The sequence below is a fragment of the Triturus cristatus genome, chromosome 10 (genome assembly GCF_964204655.1).
Source record: "Triturus cristatus chromosome 10, aTriCri1.1, whole genome shotgun sequence".
NCBI lineage: Eukaryota > Metazoa > Chordata > Amphibia > Caudata > Salamandridae > Triturus > Triturus cristatus.
The window spans coordinates 502,870,102-502,897,607 of record NC_140593.1 but is presented as its reverse complement, the minus strand read 5'-3'; the positions used below and the strand labels follow the sequence as shown (position 1 = coordinate 502,897,607).

Sequence of the window (27,506 nt, the reverse complement as noted above, 5' to 3'; positions counted from 1 at the left end):
AGAATACTAAATTTTAAGGCAAGGCTATTCCAAATGTTATCTATCTCCCGCAGATGCAAAACCATTTGATTACTTTCTGCTATTTGCATACAATTTCAAAGATGTCACCAATGAGTGTACAAAGTTCAGGCATACAGCCTCTCAATGCTGAGGTTTAAGGGAACGGGTACACAGCTGGTTCAAGGCACATTTATTTACCTTTGTGGGCTGGGCATAAAATAGACAATGGCAAACCCTTAAAGCAATGTATTTTGAAATATGTTAACCAGGTGTAATGCATTACTGGCATTCACTGTCAATGTTTGTCAGGTTTGCATGTGATTCTTTAGTTGTATGATCTTGAATTGGCCTCATTTCTTTCAGTGTATATTTTTTATGGTATATTATTAGTAGAGTTTATTTGAAATTGTGCAAACCTGGATTTCTTTACAGATAACATTTTATTTGTAGCAGGAACATCTTAACAGGGGGTGCTGTTCATTGACCAGCAGTATGTCTGTCTGTGTGCAGGGGAATCAGAGGGGGCTGTTGTTAAAGTTGGAATAAAAAGGATGCAAAAGGAAAAAGCTAGGGAGCTGCAATTAGGAATATGCTAGGTAGTACACTTATTGTTTACACTACACAATCTGGATAAAGTCTGACAACCTTAATTTGAACCTAGGTCTAAGTTGAAAACTAAAAACCATGGGATCAACTTATTTTTTTCGTGGCAGCTATCTAGTGATTCCTCACCATTATAAAAAAATCTCTGCTATAAAGGGGAGATGCAGTGGTAATGCCTTTGAGATGACTCGATAATAACACGCAATTTAGAAGAATTGTAAAAAATATTTCCAATGGCTATGCCAGAAAATGACATGGAAACGATGCTGGTAACATTGCTACTTTGGGATATTATTATTACAGAAGGAACTTCTGGTAATGGTTTTACCAGCTAAGCAGTTTCGTCCACATATAACTGCTAGTATCATAACCTGGGAGTAGGAAATTACAATAACTTGTGTGGATTTACCTCATATAGTTTCCCTAGCTGTTTTGTTGGCTGTAGAACTCTGTGCACTTTATCCCTACTAACCAGTGGTAAAGTTCATGTGCTCCCCCTTTTAATATGGTTTGATTGATTGATCATTTAACCTCTTCAGTGCCCATGACGAGATAGTCTCGTCATGGAGCACGGTTGCGCTGTGCCCATGACGAGACTATCTCGTCATGAACCCCACCCACTAGTGCAACGCCCGGCACAGGAGGGGGAAAGGGCGTGGCACTGAAGGGGTTAATTTGCCTTTAGTTCCTAATATTTGGTACTGCGTGCCTACGGCCTGGATGTTAATTTCCACAAGTGGACTACAGCACGTAATGTGCCATCCACTGCAGTGGCAGTGCAAACATGGCTTCAGGCGTACCACCTTAGCCTGATTGGAGCAGTGTAAAAACTGCAATTCTACCTGTCAGAATGAGCTCTTTTGACTCGTCTAAACCCTACCGCTAAGTAGGACTTGTAGCCCACAAGGCAAGGTGCACTCTATTTAAAAGTAGGACATATAGAAATATAATGTTAACATGTCCTTATAGTGGATGACACTCAAAAACTCTTTTCACTGTAGGAAAGCTAGATGTCCAATAGAGAAACACTGGGAAGCAATATTAATTATTAATTCTGCTAAATCAGGGTACGGTCTAGCTAGACACAATTCCCCAACTCCTTTTTAATATTTATCAAAAGCCCACCTTAATATTAAAGTCAGATTGTTGATAAATATTAAGGAAAAATAACTTTAAGAAAGCTACCTTTCCCTGACAAAACTCCTGAAGGCTATGAGCATTCCAACTGTTACTCAGCTGGTGAATGGCCCTGAGTGAGGTGTGTCAACTGCTCCTAGGGCAGAGACAAAGGCCTGGGTGGGGGGGGGGGTCACAAGGATGACATCCTGTTCCAGCTACAGGGACATAACAAGGTACAAGAGAGATTTTCTATAGCTGCCCAGCTGATTAGTTCCGACTAGACCTGCCCAGGACCATGCTGCAGGTCTCTGTTGGAGTGTATTGTGACCCCCAAATTTAATCCCTGAGGCCCTGGAGCCAATGGTTGTGTTTGACTGGACTTCTTCCATTACCAGTATCATCTTAAGGATTTCTGGGGCTGTGGGCAAGAAACCTTTTGAGGGCCCCTGTTCGGAACAATGTTGAATTTCATCACTAATTTTATGTGAATTCAAGTCTCATGATACCAAACAATATTGACTTCTCTCTAAAAGGCTGAGACACAGTACTAGATAGAAGTGAACTATAGAGAAATTTCACTTTCACAGGGGGCTCCTTGGCAGGTGGGGGCCCTGGGCAATTGCCCACTTTGCCCAGACCTTAAAGCACCTCTGAATATTGCCTTTCAAAACCAGGGATTTTAAACATTTTTAACTTCAAGATCTCCAGAGGACTGGGACTAACCTGCCAAGCTGATTCGCCCAAGATTAATTGCCTCTAGGCTGAAGATTAAGGTTTCTCCCACTAGGAGCTTCTCTGCAAGAGCAAATCCTATTTAGTTGAACTTCACAGAGAAGGTATCCATCCTCTTGGCACTCTCTTCCGCTACAGCCTGTAGATGTGCCCTGCTGATGGATTCTAAGCTCTGAAAAAGTAGCTAAGTATGAATACAGAACTCATGACCTGGGCGCAGGCACCAAAAGTGTCCGGCCAGATGAGGACTCCCCTGGGTGCAAAATCTGAATTTCTGTCGCTCAGAGCTTTCAGGTCAAAAACCAATGACTTCACCAGGATGGTGTTAAACAGCTGTCCAACCTCAAGAAGCCCTCTTCGAATTCAGCCTGAAGCTTTGCCCTGATGAGGGATTCTGAGCTCTATAAAAGTGACTAAGTGCGAACGTGGAATTCTTGACCAGGCGAAGACACCAAATGTATCTTGCCAGTGAGAATACTTCCCTGGACACAAAACTATAATTTCTTCCATAGCTTTCCTGCTAAAACCAATGTCTTCACGGGGACCTTGTCCTATAGTCATCGGACCCTGTGGAGCCCTCTTCAGCTACAGCCTGCTGTCTTGCCTGCTACATATTTAGATTTCCATTTTTGAGATTAAGTCCCATGGTAGAACCTCAAAGTGGGTCAAACCTGGTTTTAGTATCCGACCCGCTCTCCATGGGAGTCAGCCTAAAATCACAACAGGTCCCACACTACCGTGGCCAGTTGACTGCAGTTGGAATGTGATGCTTTTTGGAGCTATTTTCATTTAAAATATTGAGACAATCATATTTCCGGTACTCCTTACTGGATATTTGTTGTTTAGGTGTAATTTCATTTAAAATGTATGCTGTTTTTGTAATTTGGTTTGAGATTTTTATTGTGTTATATTTTGACTTTATCACTGTTTTGGTACTACATAAATAGTTTACACATTGCCATAAGTTATGCCTGTCTGCTCTGTGGCATAGCTACCAGGAGTTTGAGCTCGGGTTATTTTAGTGACTGACAAAGATTGTGATTATTATTCAAAGTGGGTAATCACCCCTTTTGACTAATAACAAACATTTTTACACTAGGGCTATGCCAGTAGGACATGTATTTACCTAAAGCATAATTTTACATTGCCTAGTTTTCCCTAAACGGTATTTGGTGGAATAAGAGCGCAATGTTTTTGTGACTTGTTTCTAATTTTACGATGTGACCTATCTACTAAAAGATTATATTGCAAAAGCTCCTTCAGCTGGTGGTTGCAGTGTCACCAGCCTAATGAAAATTAATTAGATAGGCAAAATATTTGCGACCACATACAATTGGCTACGAAAACAATGATGGCGGCCTCTATGGTACAGTAGACGACCATCACTGTGGTTCCATTCCCAAAGTGCTACCCATTGGGGAATATGCTGATCTCCCAGAGATCTCCTGACAGAATTTGCATAGGGAAAGAGTCCAAAGTCGACACCTTCCCCTTTGCGAAATGCTTACTAACTCCTTTGAGGTGTTGGTAACTGATCAAAGGTTTCCAACTGCAATTGCAAACCATTGATAAATACCATTGCTCCTAGCAATTAGGAGGAGACTCCCGTTTCATGCTGGTAACTGCAATTTAAAATGGATCACATAATGGGTTCCGTAAATAGAAAAAAACCATTTTATAGGCACAAACCCTCTGCTTCGGCGGATCACACAGTTTGCAATTCAAAAATATCTTAGCACTTTTAAACCATAGTGCCTACCAAATACAGACACACTACAAATTAAAATGAATTATTGCCTGCAATTTAATAAGTGACTACTATAAAATGTTTGAGAAACTTAAAAAAAAAAATACTACTCAATGAAAAACTTGTACACAGCATTTCCTTGACCACTAACTACCAGTAATATTAGAAATAAGTATTGAATTGCACAAGGGCAAAATAAGCTACCACATATACAATTATATCACTTACATGTGAACCTGGAGGGTGAGTGAGACTGAACAGCTTGTTGTGCTAGGCTTATCTCTTATTCCTAGGACCAGTAGCTTGTTGCTGGTCTCCAGACAACCTTCATGTTTGCAGTTACCAGCCATAGCAGGACAGCAATCCATCAAGAGGTTATATAACCATATTTGAGGGTTTTAGGCAGTGCTTGAAATGGAAAAACAGTAGTGCAGGTACTCTGGGATGGAGTACCTGCTTGTTTCTGAGAAGTGCCAGTACTTTCCAATTAAAAGTATTACATTTTTCTTGAGAAGTGCAGGTACTCTCCCTCTCAAAATAAAAAAGTGCTGGTGCTCAGTACCGGACAGTACCGGCCCATTTAAAGCACTGGTTTTAGGAAGGCATAGGGTTTAAACTATTGTCATTGGCCTTTGTCTGCCAACAAGGAGAGCGGGTCACAAACTCAAGCACAGTTTTAAGTGCCTCCGAGTATTATGATGTGTAGGGCTCTGTGTGAGTTTGGGTTATATCCAGGGAGCCCAATGTATTTTAAGGAGAGAGCTATGAGTCAGTATGTATTATCAAGAGCAGGCCTCTAAGTTACTCGGTATGTTATGAATAGCTGATCTGAGTTATTCTGCTGTTATTAGGAATAGACATTTGATTGAATCTGGAATTTTAAGACTAGATTTCTGGGAGGCATGAATACAGGTCGTATGAACTACAACGCTCTCATTTTGGGTATGGTCTATACCGAATCTCTGCTAATGGCATTAATAAGAAGAGTGCTGTAAACGAGTCTCTATATGATCAACACAAGAGCTTTACGGGAATGTGGGTATGTGAAAGAACAGAACTCTGATTTTATGATTCTGGGTGTCATCATGAACTGAGCTGAGACTAACCTATGCCTCTTATAGGGGATGAACTGAACGTGAGTCTGGGTTTCATAAACAGCACTGAGTTACCATGTGTATTTCAAGAGTAGATTATGAGTGTGCCTGGTTATTAGAGAAAAATCACTCTGAGTGAGCAAGGGTATTTAGGACAGCTTTTTGTGATCCTTGGTAGTATCTGGTATACAGCTCTGAGGGACAGTTGTTTTATTAAACAAACAATTTGAATGTGGCTATGTATTCGGCAGTGTTGTGAGAAGCTATTATGACTAAAATGTTGTTTCAAGAGAAATCACATTCTACCTATATGAGGATGGTGTCTATTTAGTTTGCTAACCCATATATCCCTTTGAAGGTATTAAAGCACACATTAAGAAAGTCAAATTTCATTTTTGTAGTAAGTACTTTATCTACTACATAAGGACGGTTTATTTCATCAAGACTTCAAATAATATATCACTCAGTTATGGTAAAACACTCAATATGAGTATTCTCTAATCCTACAGTGAATGCCCTCTTCAATAATGATGTGAAGTCCAACAATTACATTAATCTTTAAACCACACAACAAACGTGTGCTAAGTGCACATTAATGTCATGTGTCTATTAAGTATTTGTGACGTGTAAAGGGTGGGCAATTTTGCGCTGCACCAACTATCACATCCAAGTACACACCTGATAAACATGGATGCTGATTTGATGGAATGGAGCCAGCGGATCTGTGTTTTCCATCACAATCTTCTGAGGTGATTTCACAAACAGCATTTTCTTTTACTAATTCAACATACAATTACATTTTACATGTTCACAGTTCCTGAACAGCATGAATGCTTTAAAACAAATGCAGCATATGGTTATATAACCTCTTGATGGATTGCTGTCCTGCTATGGCTGGTAACTGCAAACATGAAGGTTGTCTGGAGACCAGCAACAAGCTACTGGTCCTAGGAATAAGAGATAAGCCTAGCACAACAAGCTGTTCAGTCTCACTCACCCTCCAGGTTCACATGTAAGTGATATAATTGTATATGTGGTAGCTTATTTCCATTTATGCACTACAGGAACCAAGTGACATCAGATCCAACTCAGAAATTAATAAAAAGTTCAGCTCCGCTTGACATCTAATATGTTTTGTTATTATGTGTTTGCATCACTTCTACTTCTTAGAGGTTGGTTACATGGAAAAATATTAGATCATGAGATCACATTTGAGAGAGAGCGAGAGAGAAAGAGAGAGAGAGAGATTCTAAAAGGCTGGTCCTATTTGAACAATCACTTTAATATTGATCAAAAGAAGAAACTCTATTACCTAAAGAAAATATAGATGTAAGAACCAATCAATACAGTGTTTGTTATACAACTGAACATTGTTTGTGAATTGCATTTGGCAAATTTGATTTTTATAACTTTTCTAACAACATGAACAGCTTGACAATATCATATCTGTGACTTTAACCATTCTAAATGTGAGCTAATATTACTATGTTAGGTGGTTGAATAGGATGGGCTCATTGCGAACAATTTACTCAAACCACATACTATGCATATGCACCCCTCCACACACGCATATATAATGAGAGCAATTAACTACTTGTTTTGAATAGCTCAGCATCACACCATATAATTCCTGATGGAAGACATACAGACTACCATAAAAGGTAAGAATTGAACTAAGAAGTCACATATGCATGTAGGACTCGTGGATCCTGGACTAGAAGTGTTTGAGAATTATTAAAATTATAAAATTGCATTCCATAACATAGGAAATGTAGTGCAAGTTATTGGCTATTATAACCAGAAGAAGAAATAGCTCAGCAGAGCCAAAGAATCAATAGACTTGATACATCCTCACACTCTTGCGCATATGAGCTGGAGCCTATATTGTTGTTACGATCTTGTACTATCCACTGCTATCACTTATTCATACATGGTCAACCATGTATGACTAGAGCTTAACTTTGTTTCTAGTCGTATATTTGATGGAAACATCAAACACAGACCTATGCATAAGCCAATTTATGTCGCTGTTAACAAATGATTGTGCTGGGTTCCAGAAACAGGACAAACAAATGACAGGCAATGGACAATTTGCTACTGGTCCTAAGGTCATTTCTGAATCTTACGGCGAATCAGGAGATGACAGAAAATGAAAGGGATTGAAAAGCTTTGTTGTCCTTATTGCATAACAGTGTATTAGGGAAAAGCGTAGTAAAAAATATATTTGCCACAATCCACAAAGATATCAATACTGATGAGTACTTTTCATGCACACAAATGCAGAAAAGACCCTTGTAGTATATTAATTTGTGTGTTTCCGTCTCTAGTGGTTTATTGTTCATCTAGAAGGCAAATGCAGTTTACTTTAACTACTGACAGCATGCCACTTCAAATTTAGGATACATTAAAAACAAACAGGCCCAGAAAGTAAGTGTTTTTGTTTTATTTCTATAGAAGTTAAACCTGTGCCATTATTGTTTAGGCATCTCTTGGGAAGGCTGCTCATTTTTTAATGTATTCTAATTTAAAGTACAATTGGATCCAGTGGCTTCCAGGCACCTACAGCCTGATATAAAAAGTGTGAACAATTTGCATGAGTTAATAAAATAACATGGAAATTGCTTTGTGGAAATCAGATTCGTAATTAGCACAGGCGCCCATAGGTTTTGTATTTTTGTTGTGGTTACATTCACCCATTCTTTCCTGCAGCCCTACTTTGGCATCATTGCAAGACAAGCAAATCGAGTTTTCTTTCATTGGTATTTTGTGGAGTTAATGATTGCATACATTGTGCCTTTTCTCCGTGATGGTAGGATTTTGTGTAAAACTAGATTATTTGAGAAGAAGGGAAGATGGCTTTGGATTGAGTACGTCAAACAGTAACGAAAAAACGTGATCGCACTAGAGCATCTCAACTGTTCACAAGGTGTCCTTGAAGAGGTTAGTAAGGCATTTTCGAGGAAAACTTGTCTTAATTGTAGACAGTAAAGAAAACCTGAAGGTGGTGATTGCAAATGCATAGGATTAATAAAATATGTATTGACAAAGCCTAGCTCTCAGCAATGCCCGAGCTATTGTCTTTGTCAATGTGAATGTCTTTTAGCCATATTGTCTAGCAGCACAACTGCTGCTCAGGATGGCTGAAAGTTACTGAAACTCCACAATCACAGGATGTTGAGCCAATGCCAAGTTTCTTCACCCCCATGTTGAGTTTATTGTTCTGCCCCTCCTAACACAAAAAGTGCTATGACATGGCCTGCGCAGGCTGCATCATAGTGCTTTTTTCAGTAACTTTCAGCCATGCTGAATGGCAGATGTGCTGCAAGTCAACATGGCTAAAATACATGCACAATGACAAGGCCAATAGCTCAGGCATTTCCGAGATCTATTGGCTTTGCCAATGCTTGTTTGGTGTTGTCGAGGTCCTGCTGAACAAATGAGGAAGTGATAGTGAGAAACAGTTGAGGAGCTTTGAAATGATGTGAGGAGGTGGCCAGAGCTGCAAACAGGGGAACTGAGGAACCAAGTTCGAATCTCGGGGTCGGCTGAACAATTTGTGATTCTGGGCAAATCCACCTGCATATAACAATGAATGTGTCATTGCATAATGTAACTGAGGAGCAATGTAATCACTCCAGTACCATCGGCATGGTGTTAGCACTATGGCAAGATGGAGGATGGAACAAGCAATTTCTATCAGATCGTGCAAAAAAAAGCAGCAGGTAGTGGGGGGATGGGTCAAGCAGGGAGGCAGAAGAGGATGGGGAGATGGGCAAGCAACAACAGGAAACAAACGTAATAAAAACAGAACCAGAGACAAAAATGAATGTGCCATTGTGTAATATAACTGCTGAGCACTTAAAGCGCTCCAATACCATTGGCTTGTGTTCACGCTATGGCAAGACGGATGACAGAGCGAGCGCTCCAATACCATAGAATTGTGCAAAAAATAAACAAGGGCTGTTCGTGTTTTAACAACTTTTTAAGAAAAGCATTTGTTCATGTACACGCACCTACATTGTAGTGGCATGTGTGCATGTGTACAAGGGAGACGGCCTGAAAGCACAAGTACTCCTATGGAGTGCATGAAAACAAAGGAAAAAAAAGCTCCACAAATCAGTAGCAGTGTAAGGAGACATGTACTTTGTCCATGCACTATGGGAGGGCAAAGCACAAGAAGAGGGCAAGCGCCTACATGCTAAGATGAATGGCATCAAAGAAAATGAGCGTGACTCTGAAGTTTACGTATGGTAGGAGATGGGATACCTGTAAGCCACAGATAGAACATAACACATGTCTTCGAGACAGCGTATGCACAGTCTAGCTGAGACCTAAAAAGAGAGGGCACTAACACCAATTTTGAAAAGTATAAATAAAATCTCCTCAATAAACTTAGAGAAAGTTAGAAATATATGCATTAATACTGTATGGTACCGTATTGGTAAACAAATTTATATCACTGATGGCAATATTTACTGACATTTATTGAGATGAGACATAAAGAACAATGCTTAGGGCAGGAACACATCCCTTTACATAGTGGAAATGAGAAGTGAATCCCCGAAAATTACTGAGGATGTAGGAGACGTAGTTTCTCCACAGGGAAAGAGTTTTCCGCTGAGAGTGAGTAAATGGTGATTCACAAAGGTTTTCCAGGGGACCGGCTGACATCCTGTGGCTGTCTCAGGTTTTCAGAAGTACTTAGGAAACCTTTGTATATTCTGTAAATTCATTAATTTTTACCCATAAAAGAGGTGGAATTTTACTCTTGGTATTTAAACCTTTGAACTAGGCGAGGTCTGCTGACCAAACCTTAAATACATGTACTCTGCTCTAAAAACAATTGGCACAACTGACACTTTTGTAAGGCAGCTCTTATTGTGTGCAAACCCTTTATCAGTTGTCCAGAGTTTAGTTATAGGATGTAAGAGTGAAGGGGAAACTTTCCCCACATACATCTAAAAAGTTACATTATTTAATTAGCGCAATGTCCAAGACCTACAGAGCATTTGTATACACTTAGGTGTCGATTCCAATCCTGTAAAACCAGGGTACGATTCGTCGTACGGAGCGTATTCTCCATACGACTCGTACCCGGGAAATCCACCGTACAATCCAGCAAGTACGATTCGTACAGAAATACCATTTCCGTACGATTCGTACAAAACACCCTACGGCTAAAAAATACCTACGAGTCTGATCCTGGACAGCGCGTACGCGAAGTCCGTACGGAGTCTGGCAGCCTTTTACAGACCAGCAAGTACGATTCGTCCCTACGTCACTCCGCACAGCTATTTTTTTACGGCAGCCAAAAAAAGCCGGAAAACTGAGTCTGGCGCGAAAACGGAGCCCCGGTACGCGACGGACAGCCATGGACCCCATCCTACGTGTCATCCCGCCCCTCTTAGCCTATGACCTGGTGCACCGAACCCGACGCACATGCCGCAGAAGGTGAGAACAACACCCAGGGGTCAAGGGGGGGTGAGGGCCAAGAAACATACCCCCTACCCAAATTAAAACCTACAATATTGAGGACATAATTTACCTCAAGGGTCTGGTCACTCCGGGGGGCGTGTCCACCAATCCCTGCGTCACGCAACAACGGAAGTGGACGTGTACGCGTACCCCTACGGCAACACTACAAAATAGTGATACGCACCGCACTCACACATCCATAGCGTGGGTACGGTCCGTAGCACTATATTAGTGGTGCCGTGGTGGTATGCGTGGTACGGACCGTACACACGCCCTCAGAGCATGTGTACGGTCCTTATCACCATTGTAGTGGTGCCGTAGGGGTACGCGTGGTACAGACCGTACACATGCCCTCAGAGCGTGTGTACGGTCCGTAACACCATTGTAGTGGTGCCATAGGGGTACGCGTGGTACGGACCATACACACGCCCTCAGAGCGTGTGTACGGTCCGTATCACCATTGTAGTGGTGATGTAGGGTACGTGTGGTACGCACCGTACACACACCCTCAGAGCGTGTGTACGGTCCGTAACACCATTGTAGTGGTGCCGTAGGGGTACGCGTGGTACGGACCGTACACACGCCCTCAGAGCGTATGTACGGTCCTTATCACCATTGTAGTGGTGCCGTAGGGGTACACGTGGTACGGACTGTACACACGCCCTCAGAGCGTGTGTACGGTTCGTAACACCATTGTAGTGGTGCCGTAGGGGTACGTGTGGTACAGACCGTACACACGCCCTCAGAGCGTGTGTACGGTCTGTATCATCATTGTAGTGGTGCCGTAGGGGTACGCGTGGAACGGACCGTACACACGCTCTCAGGGTGTGTGTACGGGCCGTACCATACGTACTCCTACGGCACCACTACTATAGTGATACGGACCGCACCCACACATACATAGCGTGGGTACAGGCCGTATCACCATTGTATTTGGGCCGTAGGGGTACGCGTGGTATGGACCGTACACACCCCATGAATGCGGGGGTACGGTCCGTATCACACGTACCCCTACGGCACCACTACAATGGTCTTACGGACCGTACACACGCTCTGAGGGCGTGTGTACGGTCCGTACCACACGTACCCCTATGGCACCACTACAATGGTGTTACGAACCGTACACACGCTCTGAGGGCGTGTGTACAGTCCGTACCACGCGTACCCCTACGGCACCACTACAATGGTGATAAGGACCGTACATACGTGTCCTGGATGTATTGCACACACCAGACTCTGTATTTAGCAGATGTGTAGTAGCAGTTGAGCATGCGCTCTGTTCATTGACATTGATGTTGTTATGCTCTCAATCTTCGTCATTTATTACAATTTTCTGCAGGGCACCGCCTGTCCCTCGACCAATGCCAGACTTGGGTGCCATGAGGGAACGTGCCTGCATCCGACGTTACAGATTCACTCAACAGTTGATCGAGGACTTGACCGCCAAGGTGGCACCACACCTCCAACCGCGACACAGGTATCCTATGGCGCTGACCCCAAAGATGAAGGTGATGGCAGCCCTACATTTTTTTGCCACAGGTACGTTTCAATTCACCATAGCTGATGTTGGTGGCATGTCACAGACAATGTTCAGCCGTGTCCTGCGTGATGTTTTGGCAGCCATGTTGGAGCACCTTGATGAATTCATCCATTTTCCAACTCCTGAGGAGTTGACAGGTGTCAAGGGTGATTTATATGCCCTGGGAGGGATGCCCCATGTCATTGGGTCCATTGATGGGACACATGTGGCTTTGGTACCACCACAGGCACAGGAGGTAGCCTATCGCAACCGTAAACATTACCACTCTATAAATGCCCTTGTGGTGTGTCTTGCTAACATGCTGATTTCCCATGTCTGTGCACGTTTTCCAGGGTCAGCACATGATGCCTACATCATGAGGCGTAGCAGGGTGCCACAAATGATGCTGCGGCTGCACAACGAATGAGCATGTCTTGTTGGTGGGTATACTCTGTTTGCCCTGTGTCTTGCGGTATCTTTGGCTCTTACGGCATCTCCTGACCCACTTATTTACATGATGTTTCCATGTAGGGGACTCAGGCTGTCCCAACATGCCATGGCTGATGACGCCTCTCCGCAACCCAAGATCAGCTGCAGAACACCGGTACAACAATGCACACGGGCAGTCCAGGCGAGTGATTGAGAGGACGTTTGGCCTCCTGAAGAGCCGATTTCGGTGCCTTCAAAAGACAGGCGGGTCCCTCCCATATGCACCGGCGAAGGTCTGCAAAATCTTCCTCGTGTGCAGCATGCTGCACAACATGGCAGTGGAGAAGGCAGTGCCACTCATCCTGGAGCAGGATGAGCAGGAACATCCACCCGTGGAGGATGAAGGACTTGGTCAAGAGGAAGAGGAGGAGGATATCCGGAGTCAGCTCATACGCAACTTCTTCTCATAATGGTGAGTCACTGGGTCTGAGTGTGCACGCTTGGAGCCTTGGGTGGCATGTGTTGCAATGTGTGTGTCCAGCTGACTGTATGCTAAGTGACTTAGATGTGTATTCTGATGTGTCACTCGAGTGATGATGTAATTCCACACATTTTAGCTGAGACACTTTCTGTTAAATTAGCATGGGGACAACATTGTTCCTGTTTAGTAAATGACCATGTATGCGGAGAAAAATATTTTAGCTGACTTCTTGTGTGTCTGCCATTCCCAGGTTCTTGCGCATGTTGTCTGCTCGTGTCATCGGTGTCCTCCTGCTATTCCTCATGAGTATTGCAACGTGTGCTGAATCAGCGTTCCATGCACGGACATGGGGAAAAATCATTTTGGGTAAGGATTACAGCAAGGCATTTTGGGGGTGGTACGTGTTTGGAATGTGTGGGGACTGCTTCTGTGCATGTTGTGTTACCATGCATACATGTCGACTCACCATGGGGCACATAACATGTAGCATGACTCCCATGAATTGATAGTCACCCTTTGTGACAGTCATCTGTAATGGTTTTTGGATTCTGATGAAGACATCAATATGTGTAAAACTTCCCTCTGAAACATACGGGATGCTACGGGTGGACATAGTGTGGGACATCCCCATGACAGGCTCAATGGGGAATTGCAGTCTCTCCGTGTGCAGCAGGAGGTGTTTGGCTCATCCCCTTAACTTGTGTGCCAGTTCATTTGGATTTACAACATCCGTGTTGTGAAGGGGGTGTCCAGAGTAGGTCCCACATGTTCAGTCAAATGACCTGTGAGTCTGTTCATATTGATGCATTTCCCTTAGTGTGAGCTTGAGTAATAAAGGTGTTCCTCACACTCCGAAGTGCCTCATCTCTGTCAATGCAGGTCTCTTGTCACTTTGCATGCGTCATCTCTGACATAGTTGTCAAAGATTGTGCATTGTGTATGTGTAGTTCGGCAACATGCATGCAGTTCTTCATGGCTAATAATCTCTATTGTGCATGAAGTCCATGGTTGTGTATGTATTTGGGCAGGTTGATCCCCCCAACGGGCCGTCAACGCCTGCTGAGGGTGTGTCTCCTGTGCGCAGCTCGGCCTTCTGTTTCCTGATCCTGTGTAAGTCATCTTTGGTGATTGTTCATCCATTTTCTCTGGGTGAGCCATGAGTAACCTGACACTCCTTCCTTTACATACGCCTGTTGCAGTTGTCCTTTTTGACATCCTTGTCTTTGTGTGCTACTTTCGGCCTAGTTTCCAGTACATGCCGCCTGCTGCTGCGGGCCCTGCGGCAAGGGCCCACCAAGTTCCCGGATTCTGCAACCCACACGCCTCCAAATGCTCCTCCCTTCCTCCCTCCACCCATTTATTAGGCAGTCATCAGCTTGTCTGTGCCACTGTTGCGGCCACGCGGTGCAAAAGGCAGGACCGTCAGCGCATGCAACGTGCACATTGCACGACCCTCATGTCCTTGCATGACCCACATCACACAACAGTCTCATGTTGCAGCTACCCTCCAAGCAATGTCCAACCGAAAATCAACCGCCTGCTCTCAGGCATACCGTAAGCGCACACACCACACCTTCGCATGCTGAGTGTGCAACTCCAACTGCCTACACAGCGCTGCCAGGTCATGTCCCTCCTACTCCACACCGGCTCCGTCCACCAGCACGCCATTGGACTCTGTTACCTCCTCAACACAACAGGCCCACACATCACCTTCATGACAGTGACCTGGATGAAAGCATCCTCAGCACACAACTTCATTGCCATCTCAGACGGCTATAAGAGCACCCGCAGGGACGGCACTAACAATCCCGGAGGATGAATTGATATCTATTCCCAAGTACGCACTCAGGGTCACAAATCTGGTTTAGCACAAACCCCCTGCAAACCCTCAGAGTAACACTCATCTACAGATCTCCAGGCCTACATCCACAATTCCGTAAAGCCATAAACACGTCTATCGTCACGCACACCCTCACATCCACAGGATACATGTGGCTGTGGGCCAGGAACTTCTGGCTGGATGAGAACCACACCAGCATCCATCATTGGTCCATCCACATTAGCATCCACATCTCCGACGTGCAACACACTGCCACACACACCGCTACCAATCCCCCAAAGATGCTTGATGTAAGTCAACACAGACATGCTGTGTGGTGTGGTAAATATTTCATTACCGGTACTATTTTTTATGCGGTAAAGTCTAGTAAGAATAACTCAGTAAATATAAGAGGCAGAATCCGTGGTATTAGAGGTTCTAAAAGGCTTTATTCCTATACAAAGGAAATACAATTCGAATTGCAGGCTTCTAATTCCATCACCACGAAAGTTCAGGAAGGAAGGGCCTACATTATTGACAGATAATCAGTTTTATAGGAAATGCATTACAGTGAAACAGATGCAAGAGGCGTAACAGCTGATAATACAGATAAAATGGGCATACGTAACTAATAAAGGCAGACATATAGGCGTAACTTAGTAAACGTCATTATACATGATGTCACAAGTGGGTGGATCCATAAAAGAATCCTGCAATGTCAGCAGAAATATTTGGCAGAGATGCGCGCGCAGCCGCATGACGTGTGATTGACGTGCAACTAGAGGGTGAAGGGGACTTGACATTTAGCTCTACATGTGGAGACAGAAGTCTGGGGGGTCATGTCAACCTAATCCCAAATCATATCTAATATCCTATGTTTAAAGAACTGTGTTATCCAAAAGGAAAGGTCTCTAGGATAGAATCTATTCTATACTGACTGTTAGTGCGTGTACAAGCGTCTAAGTGTCTACATGAAATGCGAGGGGGTAGGAATATTCCATGGTAACAGGGGCTATGAATTACTGGCATGAGGACAGCGAGGCTTGGCCCTTTGCACGGTAGCTGGAGGAATGTTTACCTAAACTACTAGACAGGAATGCATCGGATGAGGAGCGGAGCAGATAATCTTGAAGGTGAAATACAGTTTTTGGCAGGCAACAGGCTGGATCAGGCACCGTTAGCCGCGCAGGGAGTAGGACAAAGTTCATGGATACAGATGCAGGCTCAGACTGGAGCTTTCAGAGGCAGAAGGCAGGAAAAGGCTTGATGACAGAATTCTGGGCCTACTCGCCTGAATCTGTAAAATGTGGAAAGTGAACCACATAAAGTCGGTGGCCTTTCATACTTAGGAATGGAATATCTGACCCATTCATGGCGGATCTGAAAGAGGACATGTTGACGGTGGACGCACATATATTTGCGTCTTCAAAACTGGAACTGGAGGGAACATACATGTACTTATAGCATGCACATGGAGCCGTTGGGGTCTACGATAGGGGACATAACTGATCACAAAATTCATATTTCCTCATTCCCTCCTTGTCCCCTACGGACCCTCAGGAGATATCGATCTTCATTAATCCATCGATCTGTTCATATAGCATCATTTGTTCTTCTTTCTTCTTCCGGGATCTTGAACGAAAACTTGGATGTGGGATACACGATGTGGCACACAGACCACAAATCGCTGGCCCACATTGTAGACATAAGCAGCAACTGAATAGTATGAGAAAGCCAATACCTAGGAAGGATAGGATTCTCCATCCCCAGGCTGACAACACGCTCCAAAACCAACCGGACCAAGTCCAGGTGCCTGGACTCTGGTGTATCTGGCTCACAATCTTATGAAGGCGAGTTATGGCTTTATATACTGACGGCGAATTTTCTGGTATGAAAACACAGCAACTTGATCCGATGACCCTACAAGCTCCGCCCCTATCGGCCAGGATGACGTCAAGGACAAGACGATTTTGAAGCACAACAATCCGCATAGCAGACTGCTCTTCTGTTAAATTGCCTAAGGCGGAAGTAGTCTCGTTCACTACTGCTTCAAGGGTTCTGGTTAATCTACGTATCAGCTTACTATTAGTGACTGTACCTATATAGGGAAAGAAACCTTTATTGAAATCTGTGTATTGCTCCCATGCTGTTTCAGTGTAATCGACAATTGGGAGATCTCTCTGCTGCCTATTGTGTACTAAATGGGTATTTCTATGATAATCAGGAGGGGCTAGGAAAACAGGTAGTAGAAGGAATGCTATGTAACAGGTACCATCCCAATCTAGAGGTAGACGTATATATGCGGTCTGGCCACATATGAAGTAGGAATGACGGGAAGCTCTAAATGTAGACTTGCCTTGATCACTGAATTTTATTACAGTGGTGCATTTACTATGGCCCATGTGTATGGAACCATTCTTTCTTACACATAATTCCCCTTTTACTGGGAATACTGACATGGCGGGCAAGATTGGTGTAGCTTCAGATTCAACGTTCAGGATCATGAGGTTAAGTGTAAAATTACCTAATCCATATACTTCATTTTCTAGATCAGTTCCTGTTCTTTTGGGAAGTCCCTCCTTGTTAGGGTAGCAAACTTTAAGCAAAACTAGGTTCAGGTTTCCCCATACCCAGTTGTCTTGATAAACTGCGGAATTTGAATCTAGGGAATTAATCAAACTAAACCATGCTCCACAGGAGCCATTGTGTGTGAACGGATATGGAAAGAGGGGCAAAACTCCCTTATAGTTCTGATAGGGAGGGAGTCGGCCACATATCCAACAATTTGTGGCATTGCTGGTCTGATGGGAATGATGTAACATACTAATGAATGTGTTGTTGCGCAGCGCAAATCTATAGGACAACTCATGCGGAGGTAATTCGCTAAAAGAATGTTCTGCAGTTACATTGTAAGCACGCTTAGAAATAGGGTAATACATGTGCAATAGTATACTGGAAATGATGATCAGAAGACTTAGAGAAAACAAAACTAATAATGTTACTGTGCAGTGACTACGAAGTGATTTACAATACGCATGCTTTTTAAGTTGCATCTGTCGATTTCTTTCTCTATTCCGGTCTAGAGGATACATGTCAGAGACAAATTCAACCGATTCACCTTGGAGAGGACTTAAACAATCAAATTGTCTGACTTGCTTGACCTTAATTTTTGTTTATAAAGTTCTGTTTTTGACTGCTCAACCAAGGGGAGCTTAGAGTCTGTCTGTGAGGGAATGCAGGGTTGAGTATTCACACTGGATGGTAGTCCATAAAATTTCTTGATATGACTCGAGTGCAACCACCCTTTACGTCCCTCGATCTTCACGGCTGTCCTTGTGGTTAGTAGAACAAGCTTTGGCGATTTCCACCTAGGCTCCAGTTGGGTCTTCCGGTCGAAATTCCGGACCAGAACCAGGTCGCCTGGAACCACGTCATGGGGCTTCACCTCAGTATTATCGGGAAAAGCTGCAGCTACCTGTGAACGACAAGATTGTAGTGCAGACATCAAGGAAGCCATGTAATCTGTCAGCATATTACAGTCAACATCAGTGATTTTGCGAGGTATAGGCGTCCCCCACATATTTGGTGGTCTACCGAAGATCACCTCGTACGGGGATAGCCCTGTTCGAGAATGTGCTACCATTCTCATGTAAAAGAGTGCAACTGGTAAGGCTACTATCCAATCGACACCTTTTTCTCTACATATTTTGGACAATCTAATTTTCAGAGTTTGATTATGGCGTTCCACGAGACCTGCTGCCTCGGGATGTCGGACACAGTGGAATTTCCATTGGTAGCCTAACAAAAGGGAAACATGTTTCATTAGTTCGGATGAGAATGGCTGGCCGTTATCTGAGTAGACAACACGTGGTAAGCCGTACCGTGGGAAGAATTCTCGAACTAACTGTTTGGCAGTAGTCGGGGCAGTGTAATCTGAAACCGGGTAGGCTTCTGTCCAACGGGAAAGAGCACAAACAACTACGAGAACATATTTGAATCCTCGACATCGTTCCATCTGGATATAATCCATCTGGAGGACTTCAAAAGCATTATCGGGAGGTTGAAATCCACCCTGCTCTACGGGGATGCTTTTACCTGGATTGAACTGACAACATATCATACAGGTACGAACTTTTTGTTTAGCTGCTGCTCGCAAGTGTTTGTTGAACCAAATGTGTTGAATGCTGTCTAGCATAGCTTTTTCTCCTAGGTGCGCTGGACTATGTATTGTGTTAATGATGACTTGAACCATGGAGTCGGGAAGAAACCATATAGATTTTTCCTTCGTCATCCATCCTTGATCCGTTTGGATCCCTCCTAATTCAGTCCATTTCTTTATTTCTTCTGGTGTAGCATGTGTCTGTATGTCAATTACATCAAGGGTGGGATCCTTAACTGTCATGCAATGTGTTGGTGTCGGAACTATTGTCTTTGTCGCGTCAGTTGTATGAGTCTGGTTCTGAGCAGTCTGTTTAGCTGTTCTGTCAGCTAGGTCATTACCCTGAGAAATGATATCGGTAACTTTTGTATGGGCTTTGCATTTCATAATCGATATTGCAGTAGGTAGATGAATCGCGTCTAATAGGGCTTGAATGAGGGGTCCATGTTGGATGTGGGCACCGTGAGAAGTTAAATAACCTCTCTCTCGCCACAGTACGCCGAAGTCATGGACGACTCCGAATGCATAACGTGAATCTGTGTATATGTTGACTTTCTTATCTTTGGCTTGAATACAGGCTTGTGTCAGAGCGATGAGCTCTGCTGCTTGAGCTGACAAAGTGTTAATACAATTTGTTTCAATGACTTCAGTGTCTGTTGTAACTGCGTAAGCAGCCACTAACTCTCCTGTACTTGTTCTCATACATGACCCATCTACAAACAATGTCAAGTCTGGATCTGACAAAGGGATGTCTGTCAAGTCTTGTCTGGGTTTCGTCGTGATAGTAATGACTTCAACACAATCATGTGCCAATGGATCTGTTCCGCCTACTGGTAACAGTGTGGCAGGATTTAACGTATTACAACGTCTGATTTCTATGTGTGGCTGAAACAATGTCAATTCGTAACCAGTGAGTCTCGCTATAGTCAAATGTTGTGTTTGTGTGCGGTTCAAGAGAACCTCTACTGCGTGTGGTACTCGTACTGTCAATTGGTGTCCTAACACTATGGCATCGCTTTGTCTGATTGCTAAAGCTGTTGCTGCCACCGATTTCAGGCACGCAGGAAGAGCCTGAGCTACTGGATCTAATGTACTAGAGAAATAAGCACATGGTTTGTGTGATCCTGCTTGTTCCTGAGTGAGTACTGACAAGGCAGTACCTTCGCGTTCTGTAACAAAGAGTGTAAACTGTTTACTGTAACATGGTGTTGCTAAAACAGGTGCTTGGCATAAAGCTTTCTTTAAGCTTTCAAAGGCATATGTATGTTCTGGAGTCCAAGGGAGGACAGTCGATGTGGCTGCCTCCTGTGTTGTCAACTGGATGAGTGGTTTTGCTAGAAATGCATATTGAGGGATCCACTGCCTACAGTATGAAGTGAGACCTATAAAAGCCCGCACCTCCTTTTGTGTCTTGGGTGGTGGCATGTTGGCGATTAACTGGATGCGATCAGGTGTAAGCTGTCTTCCCTCCTTGGACAGCGAGTGCCCAAGGTAAACAACTCGCTGGACACAGAATTGCAGCTTAGAAGGGGACACCTTGTGCCCCTTGTCAGCCAAAAATTTTAAAACCGTCAGTGACGCTGTTTCACATTCAGGTTCGCTTCGGGCGGTGATCAGCAGATCATCGACATATTGAAGCAAGGCAGTGTTAACTGGCATATGGATACTGTCAAGTTCTCGTTTCAGTGCTTGGCTATAGATGCTGGGGCTTTCTGTAAATCCTTGAGGTGCGCGTGTGAATTTAAAACTTCGTCCATTTAAACTGAATCCGAACAGATATTGACTTTCCGGATCTATTGGGACGCTAAAGAAAGCATTCTTGAGATCAATTACAGTGAAGAACGTTGCTTCTGAGTCAATAGCTGTTAGTAATGAAGAGATATCTGGGACCACAGGGTATTGTGGTACAATACATTTATTTAATTCGCGCAGATCAATAACTAATCGATATACTGGTGGTGCTTTTGGATCCGTTCTTTTAAGAATCGGAATTATCGGGGAATTGCATACATTGGAGTCTGTTTCGACAACCACTCCTTGTGCAATGAGCTCGTCAATGATTTGCAGCAAAGCCACAACAGCATCTGGTGGTAACTTGTATTGTCGCATTCGTGGTAGTACTACTCCTGTTTTCAGTGTGACTCGATATGGTGTAATGTTCATGCAACCAACATCAGTGGGGCCTTGTGCCCATAAATGTGTAGGTAAATTCTGCAGCTGGTGATCCATGTCTCTGGACACGTAGTGACCTTTAAAGTCACGTAGAAATAGTCGTACTCCTTCCGGAGAACAACATATTATAGCTCCTAGAGCTTTCAATGTTTTTATACCTAACAAGTTTTCTGGACATGATTTAGTAAGCAATAAATCTGTAGTACGTGTCAATGGACCAACCGTCAGTGGAAGAGGTTGTGTTACGTCATTAATTATAGGTTTTCCTGAGAATCCAAGGGAAATATTCTGTGAGCCTGAGAGGGGTGCCCCTGGAACTTCACTGCGTCTTATAGTTGTTCTGCTTGCCCCTGTATCAAGTAAAAACTTTCTGTCTTCCCCTAATAGTTCACTATGTACATAAGGTCCCTCTTGATCTACAGGAACCTCGATAAGGGGTAAGCCAACTTCCCTCTCTAGGCTATTTCATGTGTATCGCTGATAATCGGGATAATCTGCTTGTGCATACTGGTACATCTGTTGCGTTGTTGCTTGTGTGGCAGCATTAGGCTGCGCTTGTGGTGGTGCTACGGTCTGTTGTGGAGCTGCCTGTTGCGGAGCTAGTTGTTGCGGAGCTGACCTAGGTTGTGCATGCTGAGGGATTTGTTGTTGATTCTGATCCTGTCTAGGTGGACGTGGTCTTTCCTGTGTTCTACCTGTGGCAATATTATGTTGCAGGACTGGACAATCGTGTATATAATGACCTTGTTGTTTACAATAGTTGCATGTCCCTTTCGTTGGACCTGCGTAATCACCCTTTTGATGACCATCAGCTGGGACTGACTGAGCAACAAGCATTTTCATTTTTGTATCTTTCATACGTCTTTGTTCATGTTCTTGTTCTTCTCTAATTCTATTGTGGTGATATTGTAACATCTGTAACATCTGTGACGGGGTATTACCTTGCCAGGTACTCTCAAATTTCAATACTCTATTCTTAACTTGCGGCAGAGAATTTTCAACTAATTTTGTCACAAACAGATGTGGATATGACTCGCTACTTGCTTTTATGCCACTATTAATACCAAAACATTTTTCAAATCGGGAATAGAAATCACTAGTGTCTTCATCTTGTTTTTGTTTACAGGCTGAGATTGCACCCCAGTCCTCTTTTTTCGTAGTTAATAAACGTGGCAGTACCTGCACTAGTAATCCTGGTAGTGCTGTAGTCTTTTCCCCAAGCCCTGCTCCTGCAGCTCGGGCCCTTTCTTCGTTTTCTAATGCTGTCCAATCTATCTTTTGGTCTCCCACCTCCATTCCTTTTCTTTGAGTTTCTCGTAAACACCGGCAGGTAATAGGACTTTTAATATTTTCATAATGTCGGGGTAGGTATACTCTCCCATGAGTAACATGTCTTTTATCTCACGGTGGAAACCTGCTGGATCCTTGTCATGGCTGGGTACTACTTTCTTCATTTCTAATAATTCCATTTTAGTTATAGGCGTGTACACAAACACGCGTGTAAAGTTATTACCTTCACCTCGGATTGGGTGTACTTCGCGTAACGGATTCTGTCTATCTATATGATACATTTTTCTTCCCATAATGGGAACTGGAACGTGTTCTGGACACACGAAAGATATATACTGGTTACGGAATTCTAGAATTTCTTTAATCAAATCAGTACCTGACCCTCTCCATGTATTCGTGAGTAGTTCTGTCAATATGTCAGGTAAGGGTCCTGGATCGGAGTGTTGGCTTTTATATAATATAAGGAGGTGTTGAATCATGTATATACTAGCTAAACGCTGTTCGTATGGGGCAAGATTCAGAAACGTGTGTGCTAGTGCATCATCATTGTATTCGCTGGGACTATCAGCCCATTGTACTGCTGACCTGGCTAATTCTTGTTCGTCCATGGAATCGAGCATGTGGTACCCCCTTCGATCTCGGAGTAATTTATCAGCGGCTTGGAATAGGTGTTCAGGGGATCTTGTATTTAACATAGGGTTTGGAAAATGTCTATTACATTCTGGACGTATCGGACGTATCGGATCATTAAAGCCTCTAGTATTATTATGGGGTCTTCCTCTACTTACGTAAGCTATCGTTTCTAATTGTTCTGATTCTTGCTCCTCCTCTTCCTCTGATTCAATTCTGTCTGCTTCTCGTCTTTCTTTATGTATTCGTTCTACTTCCTTACGGATCTTTCGATACATGGCGATTATACACGCCTGTCTATCATGTTTCTCTTCTGATATGTTCTGACCCCATTTGGCAAGTTTTTGCATGGTATCATGATCTGCCCCAGGCCTGTCTTGGTTCCTAATCACGCAATTTATGAAAAAACGTAGTAGTTGTCTTTGGACATCCACTTTCTGGTATTCCATAGCTTCGTTAATACTTTCTGGACCTCGCCCTGTTTGGACAAAGCGATATATATCGTCTAGGTGTTCAACCATTCCTGGTATCGTCATTAAATATAATGTAGCTCGTCGTATACGTAGTGAGGATATGAGCAATTTGTCCTGTTTACCTGGCACTGGATCGTATCTACAATCCACAAGCTGTTCTTTAAACATGTCGGATGTCGCTAGTTGGGGTGTACGTTGGAGTGCTAAATCTCTAAGGGTCTGTTTATTTCGCGGCGGTGTGGCAAACATGTCTGGCGTTCCTCCTGTAGCACCGTCTGAGGTGCTGGGCAAGAAAGGATTCGTTGGACGTAGGATAGAAATTGTAGATGCGGGGAAAACTGTAGAAACGGACGGACCTGTGGGAACTTGTGTAGGAGTCTGTTGTTGCTGGGATACAGACGGATGCTCTTGGTGTTGAACACCATCGGCAAGCGGTGTGTGTGGTATGGTATTAGCATACTCGGGAGCTACGTCATCTAAATAGGAGGAAAGGAAAACGTCCTTTGCTGTTTTGGGATGTGTTTTGGGATGTGCTTTTATCGGGAGCAATGGAGGAGTTAAGTCTTTTGGTATTTCCGGGGTAGCCTTAGGTAACCCTTCGGCCAGAAGAGGATACATACCATTCATAAGAGTGTTTCTTTGTCTATCTACTTGTTCTGATTTTACTCGGGTACCTTCCTCAATTAATAGATTTTCTCGAGTTTTATTTGAATTCTCTCTACCTTTCTCTTCCTGTCTGAGCGCTTTTTCTGTACGTCTATATGATTCTTTACGCCATAATTCAATGGCATCTTTCTGTGACTGTCTGGCTTTCTTTTTCCATAATTCTTATTCTACTCTCATGATGCAATCTGCATCCCAGGTCCCCGCTGCGGGCCATCTCTGACTCTCTGGTAAATCCTTGGTGTAGTCCACCCATAAATCAAGAAATAATACGGCATCTAGGCCATGCTTATGATACATAAAGTACCCTGGAGTGTCCCTAGGTGGGATGGGAACAGCTTCTTCGAGTACCCCTTTTCTAGTTTTGATCTGTCTTAATTTCGAAAAGAGCGGCATTTTTAGATCTGGTTACTGAATCTTAAACACACTTAATACATATAAACACAATAATGAACAGTCATTCACACCACAATATGTAGAACGTATTAAAACATTTAACATTTGACATTTAACGAATAATGATGACTAATAGGAAACTAGTTACTGACATAATACTGGCACTAGGTAATACTTATTTATATGTAAGACATACTAGATATACTGCTAAACAGTACAGATACACTGCTGAAACAGTGCAGACCGGATTTGTGTACCCAAACCCGTCTTGACCGGCACAGACTATGTGCACGTTAAATGCCTCCCCGGTAATGGTACTCACCGGGTAGCTCGGAACGGAAGGCCTCGGAACGGAACTGAAACTGGACCGGATTGGACTCGACTCGACTGGACTCGGAACTTCGGAACCTGGTGGGCCTCTGTATACCTCGGATCTTGCTCTCTCAGCTAGGCTCTGGTCGGGATACTTCGCACTTCTCACCGCCTCGTCTGGGTGTTGATCGCAGCCTCAGTCGCCCCCGCTTGGCCGGAGGGAGATACAGGAAATCCTGCAGGTACGCGTTTTTGTCCGTTCAGCTGTGGCAGGAGACCGGGCCTGCAACGCACCGCCGGCGCGTGAGATGAGAAAGTGTCCCTATTCGGGCACCAATTTATGTGGTAAATATTTCATTACCGGTACTATTTTTTATGCGGTAAAGTCTAGTAAGAATAACTCAGTAAATATAAGAGGCAGAATCCGTGGTATTAGAGGTTCTAAAAGGCTTTATTCCTATACAAGGGAAATACAATTCGAATTGCAGGCTTCTAATTCCATCACCACGAAAGTTCAGGAAGGAAGGGCCTACATTATTGACAGATAATCAGTTTTATAGGAAATGCATTACAGTGAAACAGATGCAAGAGGCGTAACAGCTGATAATACAGATAAAATGGGCATACGTAACTAATAAAGGCGGACATATAGGCGTAACTTAGTAAACGTCATTATACATGATGTCACAAGTGGGTGGATCCATAAAAGAATCCTGCAATGTCAGCAGAAATATTTGGCAGAGATGCGCGCGCAGCCGCATGACGTGTGATTGACGTGCAACTAGAGGGTGAAAGGGACTTGACATTTAGCTCTACATGTGGAGACAGAAGTCTGGGGGGTCATGTCAACCTAATCCCAAATCATATCTAATATCCTATGTTTAAAGAACTGTGTTATCCAAAAGGAAAGGTCTCTAGGATAGAATCTATTCTATACTGACTGTTAGTGCGTGTACAAGCGTCTAAGTGTCTGCATGAAATGCGAGGGGGTAGGAATATTCCATGGTAACAGGGGCTATGAATTACTGGCATGAGGACAGCGAGGCTTGGCCCTTTGCACGGTAGCTGGAGGAATGTTTACCTAAACTACTAGACAGGAATGCATCGGATGAGGAGCGGAGCAGATAATCTTGAAGGTGAAATACAGTTTTTGGCAGGCAACAGGCTGGATCAGGCACTGTTAGCCGCGCAGGGAGTAGGACAAAGTTCATGGATACAGATGCAGGCTCAGACTGGAGCTTTCAGAGGCAGAAGGCAGGAAAAGGCTTGATGACAGAATTCTGGGCCTACTCGCCTGAATCTGTAAAATGTGGAAAGTGAACCACATAAAGTCGGTGGCCTTTCATACTTAGGAATGGAATATCTGACCCATTCATGGCGGATCTGAAAGAGGACATGTTGACGGTGGACGCACATATATTTGCGTCTTCAAAACTGGAACTGGAGGGAACATACATGTACTTATAGCATGCACATGGAGCCGTTGGGGTCTACGATAGGGGACATAACTGATCACAAAATTCATATTTCCTCAGTGGGACACTGGAACCAACACCACCGCCACACTCTGCAACCTCACACACTGGATCAGCAACTGATCCAACAATCTAGCCATGTTGACGGACTTTCCTGTGACGCACATCAACAATTAAGCCACCTTGGACAAGGCAGACCTACTGGACTCATTCACGTCTAGCAGGACTCTTGTGCACAGCTTGCAACACAAATAACCATCAGTGGCCTTACAACCCTGGAAAACGGCACACACAGCCATCACCATATCATCAGCAAGGACAATTGGAGATCCTTCAGATGGGGCCGAGGCCAAAAAACTGCATCAAGGAGCTCATCAGCATTGTGAGTGCACTGACATCAGCTCTCCATCCAAAAGACACCCCACCCTTGCAAGGCTGAGCCAATCCCTTGCAACTTTCTACCACTGCAAGTTCATGGACATACACGCAAGCCTTGGCACACAGAGGCAGAACGCACTATTATACGCGGGACCAACCACCCTCAGGTTTTGGACTTCCATCATCAGCAGATACAACACCCGGCTCATGTGCAACATCCCCTGGGGATCTCCATCAGGACCCTTCCCACACAACATCTCAACCACATCATTCCCCATCCTTGTAGCTCACGTCCAGCACGTCATGTATGTATCATTTGAGTTAGCCACATTCCATGGTAGATAGAGGCATGCAGTGACCCAGGACCTTCTTAGACAATGGACAGCAGGAACGCTGGCTCTCAAGGAACCTCAACGTGCTTCCCTAGCCAGCAAATGTCATCAGGAAGACAGTCAACGAGCAACTGACAAACTTCCTCCATGCAAAGAGCTCCAGGCAACCTGCACAAGACCGTCTTCCACAGTAATCACCCCACTGCAA

At 43.9% G+C, this 27,506-nt stretch overlaps 1 protein-coding gene across 1 annotated transcript in view; it reads right to left on the bottom strand.

Annotated features, from left to right (window-relative positions):
- Positions 1-27,506, bottom strand: part of PTPRN2 (protein tyrosine phosphatase receptor type N2) — a 2,166,812-nt gene that overhangs the window by 1,448,247 nt on the left and 691,059 nt on the right. The window lies entirely within an intron of this gene.